The 27,844-nt window shown below is 42.2% G+C and overlaps 1 protein-coding gene across 4 annotated transcripts in view; it reads left to right on the top strand.

Moving 5' to 3' along the window:
* Positions 1 to 2,161: 2,161 nt before the first annotated feature.
* Positions 2,162 to 27,844, top strand: part of SGMS2 (sphingomyelin synthase 2) — a 114,946-nt gene continuing 89,263 nt past the window's right edge. The window contains exon 1 of one of the 4 annotated variants that reach the window (XM_060299112.1): positions 2,162 to 2,267. The gene's annotated coding sequence lies outside the window, so the exon portion shown is untranslated. Of the gene's footprint in view, positions 2,268 to 2,421; positions 2,694 to 27,844 lie in introns of those variants that run through there. The other 3 variants (XR_009563952.2, XM_030864110.3, XM_030864109.3) reach the window with 3 other exon arrangements.

Here is a 27,844-nt window from a genome sequence, read left to right as displayed (position 1 = left end):
CAAAGTGGGAACTCAATAAACATTTGTTGCTTGAGTCAATGACTTAGGTACATCTAGAGTAGGAGTTATTATAAGAGCAGGTAAGTACTACAGATATGTATGTTTTCCTAACTTAACCAGTATGTTGTATCATACCAAAGAAATATCTGTAAAACTCGCTTTACAGCATGTACTGGTTTAGAAAAAAAATTGACAGGAACACAACTGTCAGCCCTATCTCTCCTTTAGAACATTCAGCATTATTATTTTCGGAAGGTGATTAATCAGGGACTTAGTAAACTTTGATATGTTGTATGAACAAAAAGTTCAGTTGAAGAAAAAATCACCTTTCTGTGAGACAGACAATCAATCAATGTTTTTCAAAACATGGAAATTAAGATGAATAATTTGCTTTCTCATATGTTGACAATGAATAGAATGGAAAAGCTTCATGGAACTCAATCACAATTATATTATTCAATATTACATTTACTGGGGTATATTTAAGTGGTATAATAAAATCACGTAATTATTTATTTCACAATATTTAAACTGAGACATAATAGTAACTGCAAATTTAAAACTACCCATTAAACAGCCTCTCATACAGACAGAGACCTTTGTATGATAGAGCTGCAGGATTTACATCTGCAACAAGACACACAGGATGGGAGGCCTTCTTTTGAGCTTTTTGACTTCACCCATGGACACAGACCCCGAAGCCCACAATATCATTTTCTGAGATCTGTAGAAAATCTTACTTAAACATATCTCCATAATGCCTGAACATTTGGGTCACAAAGTAGGGAGTAGGTGGGATATTCACTCAAACTTTCCTGTGGCTACATGTTTGAATCTAGTCCTTCTGTGTTACCAGCGGACAGGACACCCAAGCCTCTGATTACATCTGTGATGGTCTATAAAAACTGTTGGTTTGAATTTCTATTTACTTTACATCCTAGCAAGCCAATCCATTTGCTAGTGCCTTCTGGGCAAAATGCCTGGGTTTTGTAAAAAACGAACTCCTATTGAAAAGGAAACATAAACCCAAGTGAAATACATTTCAATTGTTGGTGTTCTGGGTTGTTACCTTTCTGTACCTTGATGTACATTTTCCACAACAATGATGTTGAACCTCTGGTTAACTCAGGAGCGTTTTCATTTCAGGGAAACTCCTGTAGTGACATCATACAGTTGTCCGTTTTGGGACTGTCCTGCAAGTTTTTTTGTGTGTTTTTTTTTTGTTTGTTTTTCTGTTACCATCCTGTTGTAGTATCATAAACAGATGATTGTTTACCTCCATGATTTCTGCACTGAGCACCCAGACATGTCTCTTGATTATTTTTGTTGACTATATGTAATCACCCATAAGCCAGTGCAAATCCTAAGCATAATTACCCTGTCCGAAAGTAGAAATTAACATAAAACATATCTGTCAGTTAAATTCAATAAGGATTTGACCGAATTCCCTCTGATTCATCCTAGTTAGAATCCGAGGCAGCCATCGTTTACTTTGAAAACTGCCCAGCAGGTGTATGAATAGCAACTCCAAAAAGTGTAGAGCCTTGACCATTTTAAAGAAGGCAACACCCCTTCTAAAAACATAACTGCTGAGCTCATCAAAGAAATCTCACACCGCCGTCTTGTGCTCTCGAAAAGCTGCGGAAAAGCGCAGTGTTCCGCTGAGCAAAGAGCTACTCTCTCACTGTTCATTTTGGTTTCTGTTTTCTATCCTTAATGAGAAGCAAATCAATTAACAGGACATATGACATGGTGGTTAGTCACCTAAGGGAAAGTATTAGTAGCCTCATTAACTTGGTGAACCCTTCCAGCTCTCACCTAGAGTTACCATCGTGCGGACCCATGACTAATCCTGCCCGGCAATCCTTGAGGTCTGGAAACCCACTCTTTGACCCAGGCCAAAGCAATACCCAGTGAATAACCGCTGGTGCCCCAAGGCCACTCACACCGACGTCAGGAAACCGTTCCCGAGAAAGGCAACGTGCGGGGGTGGGGGGATCTCTTCCCGGCCCCACCCTTAAAAGTTGCAGGGAGTGGCACCCAAAGAACTTTCCCAGATTGTTCTCTGTCACCGCTCAGGGAAGTCCGCTCCAGCCTTTCCCCGCTGAGCCAATCTGCCCCGCCTGCCAAGCCCCTCCTTCCCTGCACCTTTAACGGCTGGGAGCCTAGAGCCGCGGCTGAGGGTTCACTTCTCAAGAAGTCGCACCGGTTTTTCGAGCTCCGCTCTGCGCCTGGAGAGCCACAGCAGCGGGAGCGGGCGCCGCCGGGTGAGTCACTGTTTGGAAACGGAGTGGGCGGGCAAGGGTGTGAGAGAATGAATGATGTCAGGAGCGCGCAGGGCGGCGGGCGGGGAGAGCGGGCCGCGGGGCCGCGGTAAACACCGAGCGCCGCGGCGCGGGCTGAGCGGGGAGACCCCGCCCTCCGCGCGCAAGGAGCCGTCCTCGGCAGCCAGAGCCCGGCCGGTGCTGCAGCGCCGCCGAGAGCGGCCTCGGAAGCGGCAGCTGCGGGAGAGACCCGGGAGGTGCTTCCCTGGCAGGGCCGAGGCAGGAGAGGGCGAGACCCCGAGCAAACTTTACAGCGGCTTCGGCCGGGGGCGGCTGCGGCTGCGGCAGCGGGCTCCGTCCGCTAGCAGACCCCGGGCCCGGGAGCTGGTGCGTCCGGCCGGGAAGATCTGGAGCCCCAGGTGAGAGCGGGTAAGGAGCGCCGGAGGGGCCGGGGAGGAGGATGGGCTGGAAAGCCGTGCGGCGGGCGCAGCGCGGGGAGGGCATGGTGGACTGCGAACGCGGACGTGGCTCTAATTCGGCTCCCACGCGCCCCGCCCCAAGGCATCCTTCCCTGATTTTGCCTGATAGAGAGGATGGACGTGTGGCTTCGTCTCCACGCTCTGAGCATTCATCTCATTCATTTGCAACCATTGCGGGTCACTCGGTCCTGACGTTGAAAGGACACAGACTGAACCATAGATTGTCCTGAGCCACTCGGGAGGTCAGGACTTTAGTTCAAAGGAGGTGGAGGAGGGACTGTCTTTAAGCTTTTTTGAGAGGCACTTACTGATGATGTGTGAACGGTAAGAACCCAGCTCTGGGCTGCCCACACTGAAACGTTTCCACGTTTGGCATTCCAAAGCTACTACCCTTAAGGAAAGGGAGGCTTGGTGTTTCAGCGCAGATAGGTGCGACTGGACCCGTCTACTTCTCTGAGGTATGGATGGTTAATAGCCCGCGGCTACGTCTTTAAACAACTCAAACGTTATGTCCTGTAATTTTTATATATCAGTCTCTGCCATTCTATTTCATCTTGCTTGCTCTAATACGACCTTAGGATCGTTTTGACACGTATGTTAAATTTTTGAAGAGATTCAATTGTTTAGTGCCTCTAGGTGGGCGTGGATTTTGAACTTAACTTTCCAAATCCTTGGTTTCAATCCTAGTCACATCTGTTAATGGTGGGTTCTCAGTCGCATTAAACACTCTGAACTAGTAAAATGGGACTGTAACAACTTCAGAGGATAATAATGAGAGTTAAACCTCAGAAGACCTATCATAATGTCTGCCACAAAGCAGACCTCAACAAATTTTAACTGTTTATATATAAATAGTGTGTTCCAGCTGGCTTAGATAATCACCAATTAATTTCCACAGGATTTCCTACTTACAAACCTGGTGGGTTGAGGTTTAGGGTGTGAAATCCTTTGGCAAGTTCCTCAGAGTGTGAAGTAAGTTCAACGCTTCTGTGTGGATACCTGAAAGAGTTCGGGTTCCCACCCCATACCAGGGGAACTGCCATTCACTGAACAGAGTCAGAGCAGTGGCTGAAAGTGACAAATGGAATTTGGAGGAAGAAAGGATGTGTGGATAACTCTCTAACTTTACCCTTAACTTGTTTTTTTGCCTTTTAAAAAAATACGCAGGACAAAATTGTAGCCCTTTCCTTGGTTTGCTGCTGGCCTTACTTCACGGTAGTCTTCTGGTGAAGTGTTTTTTTAACAAGTTAATGTTTAATTTGGCTTCTCTAGTTTCATTTTTCAGTAAAGCTGGTTGACTTTTGAACGTGGAGGGAAACACTTGGACACCTTTGGGTTTTCACGGAATCTTATAAAAACGCCTAGGAGACAGTTGGAGGGATAGGGAGCATTTGCTCAGGTGTTACTGAAAACATTTGTTCTTACCTTATATCTGCAACAACTTTTAGGGTCAAAGGTTACAGGGAATGTTTTTTTCCACAGTGTGATGCAGAGATCTTGGGCATCAGAATCCAGAAGACCTAAGGCTATCCGGGTGGTAACTTACTGGCTGTGTTTCTCTGAGCAATTAAACTCTCTGGAATTCTTGTGGGACTTTAAACAAAATATAGGGAAAAACATAGAAATAATCTTACCTCTATTAAAATAGGCAATGGAATACAAATGAGAACTTTTAAAAAAGTGATACGTTGAAGTGAGATGTTGTTTGTTTTCTTAAGGAAGAATTAGCGAGAATTCTAGACAGTTTCAGATAAGAGTAGCCTATCCACCTTTATCTAATTCCCTTATGAGGGATTTGAAGCCTCCATTGTGAACTACTACTATCAGATATTTATTCAGTTGGTGAATGTTTAGTGAGCAGCTACTATATTCCAGCCACTATGCTAGGTACTAGCAATGCTAACATGAAGGAGGCACTGTAACTGGCTTAAAGACTGGTAGAAAGAGCCCCTAGCCTTTGATTATGGAGAGGAAAAGAGTCAAAAAGAAGGAGAGAGGAAGGGACTTGGGAGGAAACCAGAAATGATTAGGCTATGATAGGTTGCCTCCCACTGATAATTTGAGATCTACTGGCTTTCTAGTGAACTGGGTCTCATAAGTTTTGAGGCTGAACCATGCACGTATGCTGGAACCATGCACGTATGCCTTGCTTTACCCAGTAACAGCATTATATAGACAAATTTAGCCCTTAAGTCAAGTTTTTTTTTTGCGGTACGCGGGCCTCTCACTGTTGTAGCCTCTCCTGTTGCGGAGCACAGGCTCCAGACGCGCAGGCTCAGTGGCCATGGCTCATGGGCCTAGCCGCTCCGTGGCATGTGGGATCTTCCCAGACCGGGGCACAAACCCGTGTCCCCTGCATCGGCAGGCGGACTCTCAACCACTGCGCCACCAGGGAAGCCCAAGTCAAGTATTTTTAAAATAAATTTATTTTATTTTATTTTAATTTTTGGCTGTGTTGGGTCTTCATTGCCGCGTGCGGGCTTTCTCTAGTTGTGGCGAGCGGGGGCTACTCTTCGTTGTGGTACGTGGGCTTCCCACTGCGGTAGCGTCTCTTGTTGTGGAGCACGGGCTCTAAGCACGTGGGCTTTGGTAGTTGTGGCTCACAGGCTTAGTTGCTCCGCGGCATGTGGGAATCTTCCCAGACAAGGGCTTGAACCTGTGTCCCCTGCATTGGCAGGCGGATTCTTAACTACTGTGCCACCAGGGAAGTCCTTTTTCTTTTTTGATGTGACCATTTTTTAAAAGTCTTTATTGAATTTGTTACAATATTGCTTCTGTTTTATGTTTTGGTGTTTTGGCTGAGAGGCATGTGGGATCTTAGCTCCCCTACCAGGGATCGAACCTGCACCCCCTGCATTGGAAGGTGAAGCCTTAACCACTGGACTGCCTGCGAAGTCCCAAGTCAGATAATTTTAACCATATCAGAGCAAACTTGTTTAAATGAAATTTGAAGGGTAAGATCAGTTCAGCCAAGATTTATTTACTGTGAGCAAAGAAAGCACCGTCGTAGATTTTTAAGAGAATAATCACTGTATGTGAATAGTGTAATATTTCAGTTTCTTACTTGTGTAGGTTTAAAAGTACAAGGTAAACAAATCAGCCGCCACCCAGAAAATCACTTAGTGTTATATCCTCAAATGCTTTCTCACCGCTATGAACATACAACATCGAGAGCTAACATGTATAGCATTTACTGTGGTAAGTGCTGTATGCCAGTTACTTTATACTGAGAATCTCATGTTATCCTCACTCTAACCTATAAGGTAGGTACAATTATGGAGGAAAAAAACTGCTTTAAGGAAATTAAGGAACTTTCCTGAAGTTACACAGCTAGAAAATTATTCTCTACGAAACCGGGTTTGTTCTCTACATACTGTTTTCTAACTTTTTTTGTCACCCAAATATGGATGCCTCTATATCACTAAAATATGCTTAAACAGCGTCTTTTATAGTTTTCTACTGAATGGCTGCATCTCAACTTAACCAATCCCTTATCGTTGGACAGTTAGTTTGTTTCCAGTTTTCACTATTTTAAGCAACTCTGCAATAAGTATCCTTCTAACTATATATGTGTGCAATCCATGATTATTTTAGTCATTTTAAAAAGTGAATTATGATCTTTAATTTATCTGCCTTTTTTTTCACCATATTCAGAATTAGAAACTTTCTCCTTTCTCTTTCAAATTTGTTATAATTTCTGTTCCTTTAGTGTTTCTCATAAGATTTCAGCAATAGGATCAACATTCTCTATGGAGGGGCACAATAAGTCAGTAGCTCATTACGCAAGGGATTTATGATGAAAACGGAACACAGAGCCTTTCTTAACAACTATTTGTGTTTGTATTATTGTTATTAGACATAAAGCTGAACTTCTTTTATGGGGAAATATAGCAGAATGGAGCAGTGCTGATTTTGCCAGGCAGAAAAGAAATTAAAAAAAAAATTTATTGACGTATAGTTGATTTACAGTGTTGTGTTAATTTCTGCTGTACAGCAAAGTGACTCAGTTATACGTATATATTCTTTTTCATATTGTTTTCCATTATGGTTTATCACAGGATATTGAATATAGTTTCCTGTGCTATACAGTAGGACTTTGTTGTCTATCCATCCTGTATATAATAGTTCGCATCTGCTAATCCCAAACTCCCAAACCTTCCCTCCCCCTTGGCAACCACAAGTCTGTTCTCTATGTCTGTGAGTCTGTTTCTGTTTCATAGGTATGTTCACTTGTGTTGTATTTTAGATTCCACGTATAAGTGTTTGTCTCTCTTTCTGACTTACTTCGCTTAGTATGATAATCGCTAGGTTCATCCATGTTGCTGCAAATGGCATTATTTCATTCTTTCTTTATGGCTGAGTAAGTCTATTGAAAATATGTACCACATCTTCTTTATCCATTCCTCTGCTGAAGGACATTTAGGTTGTTTCCATGTCTTGGCTATTGTAAATAGTGCTGCTATGAACATAGGGGTGCCTGTATCTCAGAAAAGAAATTCTACTTCTACAATTTGCCTCCTTGGTACCCAGTAGGATAGACAGGTTGCATTTTGCAGATATTACATATACAGCAGATGTATCATCAGGTTTAGAATAAGCTCATCACTTTTAAACTGATCACCTTTTAAACAAATCTTAGAGGGCTTCCCTGGTGGCGCAGTGGTTGAGAATCTGCCTGCCGATGCAGGGGACACGGGTTCGTGCCCCGGTCCGGGAGGATCCCACATGACGCAGAGTGGCTGGGCCCGTGAGCCATGGCCGCTGAGCCTGCGCGTCCGGAGCCTGTGCTCCGCAACGGGAGAGGCCACAACAGTAAGAGGCCCGCGTACCGCAAAAAAATAAAATAATAAAATAAAAATATCTTAGAAATTTGTTGTTTGATCTCTTGAGAAGTGTATCACTGCTAAGACATTTTCCGGTTGATTTAATGAATGAAAGTGCAAGAAATATCCATTAGCTAGTTTTCATTATAGGTATAAAGCATTTCTTCATTTAAACATTTCTCAAGTTTTATTATAATATCATACCCTCTTTGCTACCCTGAGTCAAACTTTTATTTTTATTATTATTATTTTTTGGCTACATCGGATCTTAGTCTCAGCACACAGGCTACTGTCTAGTTGTGGTGCACAAGCTCAGTAGTTGTGGTGCGCGAGCTCAGTAGTTGCGGCACATGGGTTTAGTTGCCCCAAGGCATGTGGGATCTTAGTTCCCCCACAAGGGATCGAACCCACGTCCCCTGCATTGGAAGGCGGATTCTTAACCACCGGACCACCAGGGAAGTCCCAAGTCAAACTTTTAATTTTGCTTTGGGTTTATATTTCCATATCGAATGCTAGTTATTTTATCCTCATGGTTTTGATAAAGGATGTTGGAATATGAGTAGTGTTCAATTCAGCCTCTTCATACAGAAACCCAGATAAGTTCAATTTGTTAATTCCTAACAATGACTTTTAATTCAAAGCAGAATTTAAAAAACAGTTAATAAAATTGTAGTATAAATAGGTTAATCAGTTATTTGCTGATTGGTTTTCCCTACTGTCAAACCCTAATTTGATGATTTGCTTACAGTTTAAAATTCAGCCTTACAATTTTGTGTCTTTAGATTGATAGTGTCACTTAAAACTTTCAAACAAACTTGTGCACGTTCTTAGATCTTTTTTTAAAAAGCAGCATTAACTGGATTGAGTGTTTGTCTTATATTTACATCTTTTCTCCCAGTAAACCCCTTGTACTATTTAAAAAGAATAAAACCACATACTAAAATTGTTAAAGAGGAGGGAATAAAAGGAGATGAAAGATAATTTTGAAGCCACAGTTGTCAGAAAAGACAGCTAGCTACTAAAAGTCAGATGAAGTGAAAGACTCTGGAAGGGACCTTCAGGTAAGTGTCATTTCTCCGCCTGGTAGTAGCTGTGCTGAGCTTCATTTCGGGTGATACATTTGACTGTGGAAAGAGAAATACCCAAATGTTAGGGCTGGCCTCAGGCAAAATTGAGACATTGAGCTGAAATTCTCACCTTAGGGCATCCTTAACTCTGAGTTTACCGGGCAGGACTTGCCTACACCGAGAAAGTGCTCGATGAGTACCTGTATAAGGGCAAATTGCTATCCAGTTGAAACTGTGGACCTGGAGGCATCATATTTATGGAAAACTAGGGGATGAGTATCCACCTCTGGAATTTATTTTATTTTTGGCCACACCACGCAGCATGCGGGACCTTAGTTCCCTGACCAGGGATCGAACCCGCCCCCTGCAGTGGAAGCTCTTGACTGCTGGCCCAGGGAAGTCCCCTACCTTGGGAATTTAATGACCTCTTTTCAATTAAGATGATTAGAAATGCAAAATACGTGATAAGAGTTAAACTTCTGAAAAGCTTTTCCACAAATGGGAGGGACTGAAGGGAGGAGTAGCCCTGGAGGTGGGGAAACAACTGTAGAAAGATGCAGATGTGCCAAAGGCAGACTCTGTGTCCCTTGGAAGGTAGTACCTAATCCCAAGGCTTGCTGGGAATTGGCTCCTGCTGTTGAAACTGGGGTCACCTGTGATCCTGTAGGGTCTGGCCTGCCAGGGGTGAAAATGCATGTTCCGGGCCTCTCTTCCCTGCTCTGTTGATGAGAATCGTCCTGGGAAGCCCCTCTTAACATGCACCCCACCCAGATGGGTTCAGGATACTCTTCCTTACCTGGGAGTACTTTAAGTAGGTAGTCTGATCTAACTAGAGAAAATGTGAAGGAACAACGTTTTCATTTAGGGAGTAGGGAAAAGGGTCAAAGTGGTTTTGGATTAGGGATCACTTAGCTAATTGGTATGCCAAGGAGGGACACCTCTAGATAGCAGCCCACTTCCAGTGAGAAGTGAAGACCTCTCAGGAAAAGACTGGCAGCAGGAGTTGAAAATGAAGCTAAGCCTTTAAAACAGAGAGCTGCCAAACGCTTGAGTCAGTTCTCCAAGCTTCACCAAACACAGATAGCGCAGTAAAATAGCGATGGTTAGATAATGGTAGATACTCTGAGATAGGTTCTAGAGGAGATTAAATCAAATTCTCTATCTTCAGACAGCCCTGCAAAATAGAAATTGTGTTATCTTCACTGTGGAAGTAGGGAAACAATTTAGAAAGGTTAACATACTCAAGGCTGCAGAGCTGGTGAGAAGAAGAGCAGGGTTTTGAAGCCAGGGGCAGCCGACTCTCTTGCCCACGCACTGCCCAGTATCCCCTAGGCTTTCTGTAATCTCTCCGCTAGCTTTGGAGATACAGCAGGTTTTGGGGGGGGACATATTTTGATATGGGATTGTATGTCTACCACCCATCTCCTGGAATGCTTCTCTGGTCTGTGCTGCTTCAGGCCATGAAGTAATGCCAGAGAGACAAAGGCCCATAGGCTTACTCGGGCCACACTTGGACTTAAGTCCCAGCAACATCCCTCACCACTAGGTGACCTGAGCAACTTCCTCTGATGAACCTCCATTTCCTGGCTGTGAAATGGCAATAAGATAGTTTTTACTTCCTAAGGTGATAATGGATTATATTACTTTAAATGTGTAAAACACTGATGATAATGCTTGGTTCATAGTTAATATTTGGTGGCTCAGCTATTACTTTTTAAAAAATATTTATTTATTAATTATTTATTTTTGGTTGCATTGGGTCTTATGCTGAGCGCGGGCTTTCTCTAGTTGTGGCGAGCGGGGGCTACTTTTCATTGCGGTGCGCGGGCTTCTCATTGTGGTGGCTTCTCTTGCTGTGGAGCAGGGCTCTAGGTGCACGGGTTTCAGTAGTTGCGGCACATGGGCTCAGTAGTTGTGGCTTGTGGGCTCTAGAGCACAGGCTCAGAAGTTGTGGCGCACGGGCTTAGTTGCTCCGTGGCATGTGGGATCTTCCCGGACCAGGGCTCGAACCCGTGTCCCCTGCATTGGGAGGCGGGTTCTTAACCACTGAGCCACCAGGGAAGCCCTCAGCTATTACTTTTTGCATATAGACTATACTTCTAACTTTTCAAACAAAGGGTTCATTCCTGTTGTCCCCCAAATCAAATTGTTTCTCGTTATTTCTCATGAAGGTAGTGTATTTTTCTTGTAACCTAATAGCCATTTGTGATATCTTGCCTGCATTGGTAGGATCTGGGTCCTATCCCTCTCTCCTCCTCCCTTCCTTCAGGGTTAAAATAAAATTATTAAAATTGGTCGTCCACTGCCATTGAATTCAAGAACTTTCGTAAGAAGTATATAACATCAGCTGTGAATGCTGAAAAGCTTTAAAAGCTGCCATCACAATATGCCAGCCCTCTCAGCAGATGCTGGTAGCGCTGGTGAGCATAACTGCCACTGTCCCTCACAAAGCTCAGCCTTCTGCGGAGTATTGTACCATGAGCACCACTGTCCCAGAAAATGCGGGGCCATTAAGAATCACAGACCCTACTGTCCTCCCCGGACAGTATGCTCTACATCTTTCTTTAGGAGGCCCTGAGACGGTCTATCTAACACAGCCGCTACTGTTTTGTGAGATTTGCATTTGATCTGCAAGTTATTTAACCATCTAGTTATTACTGCCCCAGTAGTTGCTACCAAACTTTAGTAGCAACAAAGGGCATTGTTTCTGTTAAATCAATATTTATGTGTGTATATATATAATATCATATCCTCTGTGATGGGTTAGCTAGTGCTGAGAGGTGCACTCCCTTGGTGTATAGTTTGGTTGGCAAGTTATAAGCAGCAAAGCAGGAACATTTACAATTTTATTTTCCAAATACTTGAAGCATTCACTCTATGCCAGGGTTTGTTCTGAGCACGTAGAACTCTTATACTCATCTCTTCCTCCTTAAACACTCTGAGACAGATATCATTATCCCCATTTTAAGACTCCTCTTTTGAGACACAGAGAAGTTAAGTCACTTGCCTAAGGTCACACAGCTAGTATGAGGCACTGTGGTTTGTAGAATCTAGCATGTATCTCACACCTTGGGCCTCATTTTATCCTTGCACATGCAGTTTTAGCAAAGGCAACATCACACCCGTCCACACATGCTATCACCTCCTTATGATTTACCGTGTGGAGGACTGCAGCTAGGTCATATATTTCAGTGTTGCTGTTGAAATGTATTGATGATACAGTATTGTCAAACATTTCTCTCAAAAAGCCTGTGAGTGCTCAGTCAGGCCTGGTGTTGTGTCCGGGAAAGGAGCCGTGCATTCATTCTCCCAGTCCCCTGATCAGCACACTCAGCTGCAACCTCTTCCTGCTGCTTTTTTTTTTTTAAACATATTTTTTGAGTTCTCAATTTTTTAAAAAAATTATTTATTTATTTATGGCTGCGTTGGGTCTTCATTGCCGTGCACGGGCTTTCTCTAGTTGCGGCGAGCGGGGGCTACTCTTCGTTGTGGTGCGCGGGCTTCTCATTGCAGTGGCTTCTCTTGCTGTGGAGCACGGGCTCTAAGGTGCGCGGACTTCAGTAGTTGTGGCAAATGGGCTCGGTAGTTGTGGCTCACAGGCTCTACAGCACAGGCTGAGTAGTTGTGGCGCACGGGCTTAGTTGCTCCGTGGCAGGTGGGGTTTTCCCAGACCTGGGATCGAACCCGTGTCCCCTGCCTTAGCAGGCAGATTCTTAACCACTGCACCACCAGGGAAGTCCTCCTGCTGCTTTAATGTTACTTATTTTTTTAAGTTTTAGGGCTTTCACCCATTGTAAATTAAAATATTTAAAAATCCTTATTGGAGGAGACTAGCTTGCACATGTGAGGTTTCTTTGAATGTTTTCTAGTTACTCTTGGAGATGGTGGTAGGCAGAATAATGGTGCCCCAAAGATGTTCACATCCTAATCCCCAGAAACTATGAACCTGTTATGTTACCTGGCAAGGAGGGATTAAGGTTGCTAATCAGCTGACTTAAGATACGGAGACTATCCTGGGTGATCTGGGTAGACCCAATGTAATCACAAGGGTCCTTATAAGTGGAAAAGTGAAAGAGAAGAGTCAGAATCAGAGAGTTGGCACCTTTAGGAAAACTTTAGACGGCCATTGCCGGCTTAAGATGGAAGGGGGCCACGAGCCAAGGAATGCACACGATCTCTAAGAAGCTGGGAAAGGCTGGGAAATGGATTCTCCCCCGGGCCTCCAGAAAGGAGCACAGCCCGGCTGACATTTCAGTGTTAACCCACTGAGTCCCCTTTTGGACTTCTGATTTCTAGAAGTGTGAGAGAAGAAATTTGTGTCGTTTTAATCCATTAACTTTATAGTCACTTATACAGCTGCAACAGGAAACTAATACAGAGAATTTCTAGAACAATCAGTGCTTTGATTTGTTCCTTTATGCCAGCCCTGTGAAAGAGCTGCTTCATCTCGTGATTTATTGTATGCACGTCAAGTATAGCAAGTATTTACATTTGAGGGGGGCTGTTTTATTTTGCATATAAACTGAACCACTTTGGGGCAGAGGGAGTTAACTTTTTATAATTCTATACGTTTGTGTACAGATATATACTGTCTATTTTAAAGGACAGCATCAAGGTTTTAGCAAAAAAAGAAAAGTCCTATTGATTCCAGAGGAAGTGGAGCCACCCGGGCCTTTCATCAGAGTTGCCTAACAGAAATGTGGCCGTCCTTATAGCCGTGCATTTGTTTGGGGTAAGATGATGGTCCACATGCGATGGTGGTGATGGTTGTGGCATTAACCCTTGAGTTTTGACTCCAGATTCTCTTTATTTTATTTTTATTTTTTATTTATTTTTTATTGAGGTATAGTTGATTTACAATATTATATTAGTTTCAGGTGTATGACATAGTAGTGATTCAAAATTTTTATAGATTATACTCCATTTATAGTTATTATAAGATATTGGCTGTGTTCCTTGTGCTGTACAACATATCCTTGTAGCTTATTTATTTTATATATAATAGTTTGTACCTCTTAATCCCCTACAGCTATCTTGCCCCTTCCCCCTTCCTCTCTCCCCACTGGTAACCACTAGTTTGTTCTCTATATCTGTGAGTCTGTTTCTTTTTTGTTATATTTGCTAGTTTGTTTTATCTTTTAGATTCCACATACAAGTAATAACATACAGTATTAGTCTTTCTCTGTCCAACTTATTTCACTAAGCATCATATATCCTCCAGGTCCATCCATGTTGTTGCAAATGGCAAAATTTTATTCTTTTTTATGGCTGAGTAGTATTCCATTGTATGTATATGTGTCTCACATCTTCTTTACCCACTTGTTTATTGATGGGCATTTAGGTTGCTTGCATATTTTGGCCATTGTAAATAATGCTGCTATGAACATTGGGGTGCCTGTATCTTTTCGAATTAGTGTTTTCATTTTCAGATATATACCCAGGAGTGGGATTGCCGGATCATATGGTAGTTCTATTTCTAGGTTTTTGAGGAACCTCCGTACTGTTTTCCACAGTGGCTGCACCAGTCTACATTCCCACCAACAGTGTCCAAAGGTTCCCTTTTCTCCACATCCTCACCAACATTTGTGGTCTTTTTTTTTTTTTTCTTTTTGCGGTACGCGGGCCTCTCACTGCTGTGGCTTCTCCCATTGCGGAGCACAGGCTCTGGACGCGCAGGCTCAGCGGCCATGGCTCATGGGCCCAGCCGCTCCGCGGCATGTGGGATCTTCCCGGACCAGGGCTCGAACCCGTGTCCCCTGCATCGGCAGGCGGACTCTCAACCACTGCGCCACCAGGGAAGCCCATTTGTGGTCTTTCTGATGATAGTCATTTTGACAGATGTGAGGTCAGGTTCCCTTTACATTTTAAAAATCTTTTTCTTGCTGTGCTTGCCTAGCAATGTTATTATGAATTCTTTGAGAGCAAGAGCACTTCTATACAATGGCTTTTCAAATTGTAATAAATTAAACAAATAAAAGGTGGTATCATTCATTGGGTCATCTGTAGTAAGTACCTAGAGGGTTATAGACCCCAGAGTAGACGATATCTTGGAATCAACGTGTCAATTATGGAAATTAAGAATAGCAAGAATTATCATAATGGACGGGGTTAGTTTTTGGTTTTTGTTTTTTTAAGGAATCCTCAAGTAACAATCTTAAATTGTGATTTGCAGACAGCTTGCATCAGTTAAGGACCCTTTTGTGCAATGTAGAAATAGCACCAGTGTAAGAACTAAAATCTTGGGAATTTTCCTGCTTAAGAAATGAAATAAGGGATAATATAAGATTTTTGGTAGTTTTAAAGAAATATGGGTGGAACACTAGCTGGATGGTGTAATATATACATATAGCAGTTTCTAGAGGGAAGAGACTGTCTTGTGTAGAAGTAGAAAAAAATTGGAGACTCTTAAAACCACAGAGATAGGATATTTGGAGTCATTTTGTTAAGGACATATTTTATTTAAAAACATATTTTATTTAACCAATGTATCAAAATGTTATCATATTTAGTATTATCGATTTTAATCATTATCGATTATAATCAATATAAAAATTCTTGACATTTTAACTTTTTTTCTAAATCTTCGAAACCTGGTGTGTATTCTGAACTTAACTACGCATGTCAGCTTGGATCGGCCACACTTCAAGTGCTCAGTAACCACATGGGGCTAGTGGCTGCTTTGACAGGCAGTGCAGCTCTGGCCAGCCTTATCCTTAAAGAACAATACCCTGCATGAATCTGAGGTTATCCTCAGAACTATCCCTGTATTTTATTTTATAAACTGAATAAAATAATAATATAATCTATATAATCTAATAATATAATCTATATACAATAATATAAAATATTATTGTATTTTATAAATTATTATAATAATAATTATAATTTATTGTATTGTATAAACTGAATTATATCATGGAGTCACCAGAGAAAACTGGTTCTGGTGCCTTTTGCTAGAATGAGTGAACTGGCTGAACGATACAGTGAAACATGTCTCTAAGGTTGTCTGTAATATACATTTGTGAATTTCAGTGCCAGGAGGTGTGCCTGGGCCTATAAATGAAATATTTAGATTATTAGGTTCTTATTACTATGCTTATAGGAAATATGGCTGCTCATATGCCTTGGTGAGCTGTGATAAGTGGGGTGTGTGTGGCATCTACCCTGGTCTCAGTCCCAGAGCCTCACCACACTTACTTCCTCTCATGTGTCCCCTCGCTGTCTACCTGTTCATCCGTCACCACCTTCACCCTATCCTTGCCCTGTTTATATGCATGATGCTGCTTACTAATTTGTGTTCTTGTTCAGTTGCTTATTGTGACAATTTAGGAAGCAAGGCCACTGTATAGATCAGAGAAATCATTACTTGATATCAAATATCAGTCTGCCAGGAATAGATAAGATTAGACTGTAAGAAAACACAGGTGCAGTATGAGAGGTAGAGGGCTAGGGGAGAGGGGGTAGAAGGTGGGGGAGGGAGGAAGGGAGGGAGCAAGGAAGGAAGGAAGGGAGAAAAGGAGGTCGGGAGAAAGGGAGAAAGGAAAGAGTACCATTCTGTGCAGGAAAATCACCTAAATGCGGAGGAAGGAAATCATGGTGGAGGATTTTGTAGCAAAACATTCCCCCAGCCACTGGACAAGCTGCTGTTCTCACCAAGATCTCAAGATAGGTTGCTCTGGATTTCATAAATATATTGACTTTATCAAATACCTGTACCACACAGGTGGCTGAGACCAGTCCTAAGCCCTCCTCAGCCCCTTCTGAAATTGATAAATGCATTCAACACAGTTTTCAAGCACTTGCTATGTGCTAGACTTGATTCTTGATTCTAGGGATTCAGTGACCAATAGATACTCAAGGTTTCTACCCTTAATGGAGATTGTATGAGTTTATGTGTTGAGAGAGGAAGAAGTGCTGAAAAGGGAGGTTGAGCAGATGATAAGCAAGTAAAACTAATAAACAAGATCAGTTCAGACTTGGACCAGTTCTTTCAAGGAAACATGTAGAGATGACTGGGGAAGCCTGCCCTAGCACAGTCAGGAAAGTTTGTCAGAGGTTGGACTTGCACTGAGGGGTGAAGGGTGAGAAGGAGCTAGTAGAGGGAACAGGGAGAGCGCTTGGTTACACAAGGGAAGGAAGGGAGACCAGTCTGGCCGCAGTGTCTGCGTAGGAAGGAATAGTGAGAAAGACGGTGGCGAGGCAGGCAGGACCCGGTGAGGAGGGGCTGGTACTTGCAAAATTTGTAAGGCCCATGGATTTTATTCCAAATGCAATGAGAAGGCATTGTGAAGTGATCTAAGAAGGAGAGACACATGGTCTGATTTACATTTGTAACAGATCTGTCTGCTGGGCAGAGCGGAGTAGAAGGGGTCCAGCATAGAAGCAAGGAGACCAGTTATGAAGCTATTGGCAGCATTCTACGTGAGAAGTGATGCGGGCTGGAGCAGCGTGGCAGTATTAGAGATGGAGAGCAGTGCATGGTTTTGAGAGGTTTGGAGATAGAGTCGACAAGACTTAATGGATAGGTCTGGATGGGTGACGTGACAGAGTAGGAGAAATCAAGCAGGAATCCTGGTGGGTGACGGGGTTGTAGGGAATAGAGTTCTGTTTTGGCCATTGGTTAGTATGAGTTGTCTGTTAGTCGTCCTAATGGAGATAGTTGTCAAACGGCCAGTAGTGATTCTGAGAACTGCATTCAGGGACAATATCAGGGCCAGTGGGTGTCAGCATAGAAGTGGTATGTAAAGAGATGGGAAATCTAGAATCACCTGGGGAGATTTCCTAGGCAGAGAAGAGAGGCAGCGGAGATCAGGCCCCGAGGAATAATGGAGTTAATAAATAGATCAAGTAGGAGACCAGGGAGTAACCAGCGAGGTAGGAGGAGCACGAAAAGAGCAGTGTTCCAGGGGCTTCCCTGGTGGCGCAGTGGTTGAGAGTCCGCCTGCCGATGCAGGGGACACGTGTTCGTGCCCCGGTCCGGGAAGATCCCACATGCCGCGGAGCGGCTGGGCCCGTGAGCCATGGCCGCTGAGCCTGCGCGTCCGGAGCCTGTGCTCCGCAACGGGAGAGGCCACAGCAGTGAGAGGCCCGCGTACCGCAAAAACAAACAAACAAACAAACAAACAAAAAAGAGCAGTGTTCCAGATGCCAACTAAATCGAGTGTTTAAGGCAGGATGGAGTAATCAGTTCTGTTGTAAGTTCTCGAGGAGTTGAGTAAGATGAGAACACAGTGCTCATTGGGTTTTACAATGTGGAGGATTCCTTTACATGGTGATCTTGTTGAACCTTTTAGAGGAGTGATTTAAAGCACAAATGACCTCCAGCATCTCCTGCAGGGAGCTTTCCTCACTCTCTTCCTTCTCCAGTTCACCCCCATAGGCTAGGTGTCCCCTCTTTGTTCCAGAATAGTTAGGCTTTTCTCTTGTCACTGGACTACCATACTGTAATATGATTTTTCTGCTGAAACTATGTTTCTTCCAGCCTAAGCTCCTCCGGAGCAAAATTTATACATTTTTGTTGTTGTTGTTATTTCCTAGCATGATGTAGGCACTCAACACATGTTTTCTTTTAGTATATATATATATATTTAAATAAATTTATTTATTTTTGGCTGCATTGGGTCTTCATTGCTGCGTGCGGGCTTTCTCTAGTTGCGGCGAGCAGGGGCTACTCTTCGTTGCAGTGTGCGGGCTTCTTACTGCGGTGGCTTCTCTTGTTGCAGAGCACGGGCTCTAGGAGAGCAGGCTTCAATAGTTGTGGCACGCAGGCTCCGCAGTTGTGGCTCGCGGGCTCTAGAGCGCAGGCTCAGTAGTTGTGGCGCACGTGCTTAGTTGCTCCGCAGCATGTGGGATCTTTCAGGACCAGGGCTCGAACCCGTGTACCCTGCCTTGGCAGGCAGATTCTTAACCGCTGCGCCACCAGGAAAGTCCCTGAACACGTTTTCTAAATTAATGGGTATTCTTTTTTTTTTTAAACAAGATGTTGGAGGTAGGAGTTTATTAATTTATTAATTTATTTTTGCTGTGTTGGGTCTTCGTTTCTGTGCGAGGGCTATCTCTAGTTGTGGCAAGCTGGGGCTACTCTTCATCGCGGTGCGCGGGCCTCTCACTATCGCGGCCTCTCTTGTTGCGGAGCACAGGCTCCAGACGCACAGGCTCAGTAGTTGTGGCTCACGGGCCTAGTTGCCCCGCAGCATGTGGGATCCTCCCAGACCAGGGCTCGAACCCGTGTCCCCTGCATTAGGAGGCAGATTCTCAACCACTACGCCACCAGGGAAGCCCAGTATTCTTTTTTTTTTGTTTTTAAATCATGTCTTTTATTTTTAAATTTTATTTACTTATTTTTTTACATAGGTTCTTATTAGTTATCTATTTTATACATATTAGTGTATATATATGTCAATCCCAATCTCCCAATTCGTCCCACCACCCCGCGCCCCGCCCCATGGGTATTCTTAAAAACTGCTTTTTTGCTTGCATTATTTACGCCTGTGTTGTGTCAGGCAGAAGCCAATGAAGAGCCCAGGTTTCCTGATACTCAGACTGCTGCCCTCTGCCTTCTGTAGCCACTGTCGGGCCTGGGCTGGATATATTTTGCCCAGGATTGCCCTCCCCTCCCTCCCCCCCTCCCTCCCTCCACTTCCCCCACTCCCCCATACACACCTCACCAGTTGCCAGGGTTTGGTTTGGGAGGGTTACAAAGCTCTGATGCCCTCTTAGACATTTACCTGTACCTTGTTCCCTGTACCTTCTTGGGAGCCACATGTGAAAACCTGTGGAAATCACTTCTTATCTATTTCAGGAACCTCATCTCTTCCCCACCTCAGAGTTCTTTGGGTGAAGTCATCTGCGCTTGCTCCATAGGATTCACCATTTTGGAAACCTTTATTTGCCTCGTTGGATACTTGAGTATCTTTTTTATTTTTTGTGGTACGCGGGCCTCTCACTGTTGTGGCCTCTCACTGCTGTGACCTCTCCCATTGCGGAGCACAGGCTCCGGATGCGCAGGCTCAGCGGCCATAGCTCACGGGCCCAGCTGCTCCGCGGCATGTGGGATCTTCCCGGACCGGGGCACGAATCCGTGTCCCCTGCATCGGCAGGCGGACTCTCAACCACTGCGCCACCAGGGAAGCCCGATGCTTGAGTATCTTAAAGCCCTAGTAGCGACTGCGTAAAGCCACCCCCAAAGGGTTCTTTTTAGCAAGTTTCCTTCTTTCTTTGTGGTAGTTATTTTCCCATCAAGGCTGTGAGGAAGTGGTTTTTTCTTCTATGCTACTTCTATCACTTTGTTTTGCACTTCATTATCCTCCTGTTGCAACACCCCAATTATACTAGTTGCTGTGGAGATATTAAGTGTATTGCTAATAATGGAGGACTGTTCTTTTAGGTGGAAGAGTAAAAGCAAGGAAGGATATAAATCTTGTTTTTGTGCAAATGTCTCCTAGTAACAGCAATAACTAAGTGGTACTAGAGGCTATGGCGCAGAAATATCTATACGGGGTTGGTTTATGTTTTTAGAAAGGATTGGCTCTCTTAATTAAAGAAAATATTAATTTAAGCTTCTGGTCGTATTAGAGATTAACTCCTTATGTTAATACTTTACTATTCATTCTTTAATTTATATCCTTTGTTTAGTAGGATGTTGCTTCATATGGACAAAATCTTTTGTGGACTTTAGCCTTTACGAATTCATTTCTTAAAACCTTTTTTTTCTTTAAAAACTTTACTAAAGGAGACACATTTTTAAATTGTTCATCTGATTTGTATTTCATGAAATCTTACAATTTTCCATGAACTCTATTATAATTAAGGTGATGATGTGTCCTGATTTGCCCAGGACAGTCCCAGTGTATACATATTGTCCTGGTTTAATTATTAGTAAGTCTCTCTTTGACTCAAAACTGGCCTGGTTAGGGTGTTAAATTATATGGTCACCCTAATTAAAGACCACATTCAATAGAAAACTGAGGGAATGAAGTATCTTATATATTTTTTGGTTTTAGTCCATATAACTTCGATAGATAGATATAGATATATATGGATATACATGTGGATTATATACATACATGCATACATACACACACACAAGTATATCTGTGTTTTTACTTTTTCCAACTAAACTTATAATTGAGAACTTGCCAAATATCTTGATACTGTGGAAAGATATATATTTGTTGTTGTTCTAAGCAAATCAAAAGACTTGCTCATCTTCCTGATTTCCTCACGTAATATTTTCACGAAGATAATTTTGACTGTGATAACGCCTGACCTGACTCCTAGGTGGGCAGGATCTATTTTCAGGGGGCGATATCATCCTAACGGCAGCTGTTCTGATTCTTTTTTTTTTTTAAATAAATTTATTTATTTAAAAAATTTTGGTGCATTGGGTCTTTGATGCTCTGCGCGGGCTTTCTCTAGTTGCAGCGAGCAGGGGCTACTCTTCATTGCGGTGCGCAGGCTTCTCACTGCCGTGGCTTCTCTTGTTGTGGAGCACGGGCTCTAGGCGCGCAGGCTTCAGCAGTTGTGGCTCGCAGGCTCTAGAGCGCAGGATCAGTAGTTGTGCCGGCTCAGTAGTTGTGCCGCATGGGGCCAAGTTGCTCCGCGGCATGTGGGATCTTCCCCGACCAGGGCTCGAACCCGTGTCCCTGCGTTGGCAGGTGGATTCTTAACCGCTGCGCCACCAGAGAAGTCCCAGCTGTTCTGATTTGAAATGACTTCCTGTACGTCAAGTTTTATTTCCATCTGCCCAATACACGTGTCACCTCTTGTTCACGTTAGAATTTCCCCGTCTGCATGTGGAATGGGTGTATGTCCTAGACTGTTCTATTGCCTTGTCTGTTAGTAGTTCCATTATTGATACACCCGGAAGCAGAACAACAGCTGTGGAGTAAGAAATGAAAGGTCTTTTAAAATCTTAGATACCTTGAAGAATAAAAAGTGCTATTTTGATATTCATTCTTGCATTTAAAATATATGCACATTCCTTGCCTAATTCTTTTCTCTTAATATCAGGTTTATTATTGTAAAAACTCTGAAAATCATACTAAAGTTTTTATAGTTGATCAAAGATCCTTGGGAAAATTTCTGGCAGGTTATGCTCTGTGGCCAAGGGGACCTTGAAGTGGTTTTAAAAGAAAGTAAGAGTGAATTAGGAGCATTGGAGACCATCTCTTGCAGTAATGTCTGGAAAAGGGTTCTGACACGTCCTTCAGTATGTCAGGAGAATAAAAGTTGGTTAAGGGGAAAGGCTTGGCAGGAACCAGCAAGCACCTGTTTTGTGCCAGACAAGGTGAACTCCTATAAACAAACAGACATGGTCCATCATCTCGTGAAGCCTGTCACCCAGTGTGGGAGACACCCAGGCAAAACAAGGAAACAAGAATATAATTAAAAATTATGAAAGTGGATCAGCAGTGCTGAGAGAGAATAAGAGGAGAGACTTACTTTAGACAGTGGTTAGGAAAGGACCCCTTTGAGGAAGGAGCATTAAAGTTCTGTCTGGGTTCCTCTCTCAGTGTTTCTCCACCTTTTGCTTTCATTATTGCCTCTTTCGACAGGTTTTTTCTAACCACTCCCTTCCCCCTGAGTAATTTTAATGCCCTTTGGAGGACCGCAAACTATTTTTCCACTCTTAGAGCACTCATTTTCACCACTGAGAATGCACACTCAATCAGTTACTGTCTGTGGACCTCATTTTGGGGGCAGTCAGAAATAAACTTTTATTAGGTTTAACATAGCATCCTTGGATCCTCAACTGGATTTTAAGTTCCTTGAGTCAGGGAACCATCATCTAGTAATAATAGATGCCACTTAACATGACTTAAAAAAAAAAAATCTTCCATGAGGTTGAGAAAGGTGGAATAAAAATGTTGGAAGTAGAGCATGAAAAACAATCCTTCAGTGGTCTAGTTAGACTAATTTTTTATTTAGATGAAGAAACTAAGATTACTAGGAAGTTATTAATCAGTCTCTCTAAGCCAGTTTAGTGCCATTTCCAGGCCACTCTGGGTAAGGAGAAGATTCAGGAAGGTGGTGATTGTCAAGAGGAGGACTTCAGGTTTTATTGTAGAGCCTGAAGATTTGCCTGTGCACAAAGTTGAAATCTTAGAAAGACTTAATTTGGCAGGCTCTTCTAATACTTTTCTGGAACATGATGATGATCATGACAAGGGTGCTGTTGCTAATAGGGACAAAAAGGAAAAATTTGATTAATAATTGCTTCTGTGTTTCAGAGGCAGCACGACACTGGTCTACAAAGAAAACTTTATAGGACTTGAGAAAAGTGAACTAAAGATATAGAATACTAATAACCTTTTTCAGAGAAAGGAATTAAGGGGGTGATATAACTGTTCTTTATCAGTGAGATTCTTTTTTTTTTAGGGTGAGATTATACATGTCTAAAGGACATGGGTTTATCAAAGATAATTCATGTTATATATATTAGGTTGGGAGGAAGGTAGAGAAATATATTTGAAATTAGGAGAAGGAAGCTATATTCTGGAGCGTTTTCTGTGTCTCTGTTTCTCTGTGTTAGGGTGTATGTGAGAGAAATTTAGCTCAAGCTACGTCTACTTATCTGGCAAACAGTCTTGGAAACTGGAGTAAAGTGTACCTGTCTTAATGAACGTTCGTCTTGTAATTTCCAGTTGTGCCTCAGTGAATTTTGGAGGTCGGCTCAGTCTGTCAAACAGACATACATTTTGCAGTGATTTCTTCCTTTTACTGTTTCTCCATTGACCACTAGTCACATATAGATCTTAATTTTTTTTAAAGGTTCTTTATCCAGTGGTGTAATCTAAGCCTACTCCCCCACCCCCCCACCCCCGCCGACCCCTTTTAATCTTTTTTTTGTTTTGTTCTCCTTCTTGACAAGTCAATTGCCTTTAGTAGGTGAGCAAGGAGCAGGAAAATTGTGAGACAACAGCCAGAAGGATATAATTTGCAAAAGTTCTTTCTAAATGGTTTAGTAGAGAAGACAGAATACTAAAGGTAATATATGGTGTTAGACCCTAAGTTTCATTTCTGTTCTTTTTGCCCCATTTGCCAACCACTTGAGCCCCTGCCCTACTCTACCATCATCATTAAAGAAAATGAGGGTGAATTCTTCTGTTTTAAACGATGTACTTGAACCTAGATTCTAAAGTGCTATTTGTAAAAATAATCTTAAGATTGGGTACATACTCACTTTTTCATACAAGTAATTAATTAGCTATTTTTGAATTCTAAGAATCCTTTGATCCCTTTCAACATGAATCTTAAAAAGAAGGAAATATTGACAAAATGCTTTTTTTGAATCACTTGTCCTCAAACACATTTTTATTCATTTAAATGAATAAATTTGATTATATTCTAGTGAGAATTTGGATTTGACTCTTTAAATACAACCAGTTTAACAAATATAGTTGTCTGATGAGCCAGCTTTATTATTGTTTGTTTATAAACCACAAGTGTTACTAATAGTTTCTAAATATTGTGTCTGAAAAGGGAAGTAGTGGAAGTACTGTGGTGTCAGCCATGAGTTGCCATGGAAACAGTTGTCATCACCTGTGAGTTGCCAGGGACATGGTTGTCAGTGAGAAGTAGAATGAGCAGAGGGTGTGACTGCAACAGGAAATTAGAGGTGGAGCTCTGAGGTCTAGCGTCCTTAGGGTCTACCTCCATCCTAAGGCTGCCTACACAGGAAAAGGTCCAAAGATCCCACACCCTTTGAGGTAGGACTGAAGAGTAAAATTACCACTCGGGGGGTGCTGCTTTACAACAGGTGCTCAGGGTGACCACCTAGGTCACCTGCACGCGGTTCCATGTGTAATTCTGAACTGTAATTCACAGAAGACTTAAGAAGGCTGTTTGAAGTTGAAATGTTTTAGTTTAAAATCACAGTATAAAAACTTACATGGAATTTTGCAAATAGCTGAAAAAATATCTTTTGGGACCTGGCTGTTATTTCTGTGGTCAGATTTCTGTCTTACTGCCAGATGTGTCTCACGTTACCTGCATCTTCTTAGCTGGTAACAAGGCTCTTGGTAGCAAGGTTCCTTCCTTGAGGCAAGCAGTTTGGGAACTCTTCACTTAGGGAGCTCTATTAAAGTGCATCTTTGGCTAGGAGAATGTGCTTAAGGGATGTGGTAAAAATGTCATTTTGGAAGGAAAGCAAGTCTTCTCTTAGGTGTAGTTTCATCAGGGTACAGGTTTGCAAATGGCACATTACATATTTGTGCTGGGCCCCCTCCTTATATGTATGTGCTTATGTTGCGCCCTGAATGAAGTCTTTAATTTCAGCAGGATAAGGTGTGCCCTGCCATGTGGTACACGAAGCATCATCTTCATGTCTGTTGGAATGAATATGTACATAGAGTATGAAAACCTGTGGCGGCAGAGTTATGAAATGGAGCGCTGCCCTGACCACGAAGGTTGCTTCATCAACATTAAGCAGTATTTAGAAAGTTCTCTGTATTTAAAAGACTTAAGTGCTTTTGAATTACAAGGCAGTTTTAGGTTAGTGGTTGGTGTTTGAGCAAATTGTCATTGTCCTTAAAGGACATAACTGGAGGCTATTTTGCCATTAATTTTTGAGTGTTGCTTTACAGGTTAAATCACAATATTTGGAGTATTTCTTGTTTTTATTTTTGAAAAAAATTATTGCTCTCTTAAAAATATCTTTAAAATGAATGAGTTTATAGCTAATTCTGAGAAGTGATTTTTTGGAAATTAATAAGCTTTATTTTTTGGAGCAGTTTTAGGTTTACAGAAAAATTGAGCAGAAAGTACTGAGTTCTCATATATGTCCCCTCCTCCCCCAGTTTCCTCTATCATTAACATCTTGCATTAATGGGGTACATTTGTTACAACTGATGAGTTAGTGTTGATACACTATTTTTTTTTGAATTTTATTTTCTTTCTTTTTTTTATACAGCATGATACACTATTATTAACTAAAGTCCATAGTTCACATTAGGGTTCACTCTTGTACATTCTTTAGGGTTTTTTTTTTAATTGGGGTATAGTTGCTTTATAATGTTGTGTTAGTTTCTGCTGTACAACAGAGTGAATCAGCTATATGTATACATATATCCCCTCCCTCCTGGATCTCCCCCCCACCCCGAGTCCCACCCACTTAGGTCACCAAAGAGCACTGAGCTGAGCATAGCCATCATTTACAGTATCATATAGAATAGTTTCACCACCCTAAAAATCCCCTGGCAACCACTGATCTTTTTATTGTCTCTGTAGTTTTGCCTTTTCCAGAGTGCCATGTAGTTGGAATCATATAGTATGTAGCCTTTTCAGATGGGCTCTTTTACTTAGCAATTTGCACTTAAAGTTCTTCCATGTCTTTTTGTAGCTTGAGATAGCTCATTACTTTTTGTCACTGAATAATATTCCATTGTATGATGTATCCATCCCCCCCATTGAAGGGCATCTTGTTTGCTTCCAATTTTTGGCAATTCTGAATAACCTTGCTATAAATATTTGTATGTGTGCAGGTTTTTGTGTGGACATAAGTTTTTAACTCCTTTGGGTAAATACCAAGGAGCACGATTGCTAAACTCTACGGTAAAAGTGTATTTAGTTTTGTAAGAAACCATCCGACTGTCTTCCAAAGTGGTTGTACCATTTTGCATTTCGACCGTCAGTTAATGAGTGTTCTTGTTGCTCTATGTACTCACCATCATTTGGTTTTGTCAGTGTTCCAGATTTTGGGCATTCTGATAGGTGTAGTGGTATCTCACTGCTGTTTTAATTTGCATTTCCTGTGTGACATGTGATGTGAAGCATCTTTTCATATGCTTATTTGCCATCTCTGTCTTCTTTGATGAGGTATGTTCAAGTCTTTGACCCATTCATTTATTGGGTTGTCTGTTTTCTTATTGTTGAGTTTTAAGAGTTTTCGGTATATTTTGGAGAACAGTCCTTTACCATATGTTCTTTTGCAAACAGTTTCTCCCAGTCTGTTGCTTGTCTTCTCATTCTCTTGACATTGCCTTTCACAGAGCACAAGGTTTTAATTTTTGTAAAGTCCAGCTTATCAGTTATTTCTTTCAAGGATTGTGCTTTTTGCTGTTGTATCGGAAGAGTAATCTCCGTATCCAAGGTCAATTGGTTTTCTCCTGTCTTATCTTCTAAGAGTTAGTTTTGTGCTTTACATTTAGGCCTGTGATCCACTTTGAGTTAACTTTTGTGAAGGGTGTAAGGTCTATGTCTAGATTCATTTTTTTGCATGTGAATGACCAGCTGTTCCAGTACCATTTATTGAAAAGACTATCTTTGCTCCAAGGTACTGTCTTTGCTCCTTTGTCAAAGATCCATTGTCTTTATTTATGTGAGTCTATTTCTGGGTACTCTATTATATTTCATTGACTTCTTTGTCTATTCTTTCACCAATATGAGACTATCTTGATTACTCTAGCTTTAAATTGTCTTGAAGTCAGGTAGGGTTATTCTCCTTCAGAATTGAGTTGGCTATTCTGGGTCTTCTGTCTCTCCATATAAACTTTATTTATTATTTATTTATTGGCTGAGTTGGGTCTTTGTTGCTGGGCACAGGCTTTTCCTCTAGCTGTGGTGAGTGGGGGCTACTCTTCTTTGCAGCGCATGGATTTCTCATTGCAGTAGCTTTTCTTGTTGCAGAACATGGGCTCTAGGCGCACGGGCTCCAGTAGTGGCAGCATGTGGGCTTAGTAGTTGTGGCTCACCGGCTCTAGAGCACAGGCTCAGTAGTTGTGGCACAAGGGCTTAGTTGCTTTGTGGCATGTGGGATCTTCCCGGACCAGGGATTGAACCTGTGTCCCCTGCATTGGCAGGTGGATGCTTAACCACTGTGCCACCAAGGAAACCCTCCATATAAACCTTAGAATCAGTTTGTCAATATCTACAAAATAACTTGCTGGGATTCTGATTGGGATTGCATTGAATCTGTGCTTCAATTTGGGAAGAACTGACATCTTAACAACATTGACTCTTCCTATTCATGAACATGGAATATCTCTCCATTTAGTCAGTTTTTCTTTAATATCTTTAATCAGTCTTGTAGTTTTCCTCATGTAGATCTTATACATATTTTGTTAGATTTATACCTAAGTATTTCAATTTTGTGGGGAGAGCTGCTAATGTAAATAGTATTGTGTTTTAAATTTCAAATTCCAGTTGTTCATTGCTGGTATATAGGAAAGTGGTTGACTTTTGTATGTTAACCTTGTATCCCGCAACCTTGC

Source organism: Globicephala melas, chromosome 5 (assembly GCF_963455315.2).
Source record: "Globicephala melas chromosome 5, mGloMel1.2, whole genome shotgun sequence".
Taxonomy (NCBI): domain Eukaryota; kingdom Metazoa; phylum Chordata; class Mammalia; order Artiodactyla; family Delphinidae; genus Globicephala; species Globicephala melas.
Note: the sequence above shows the minus strand (reverse complement) of the source record. Positions and strands in the feature narration are given on the sequence as shown.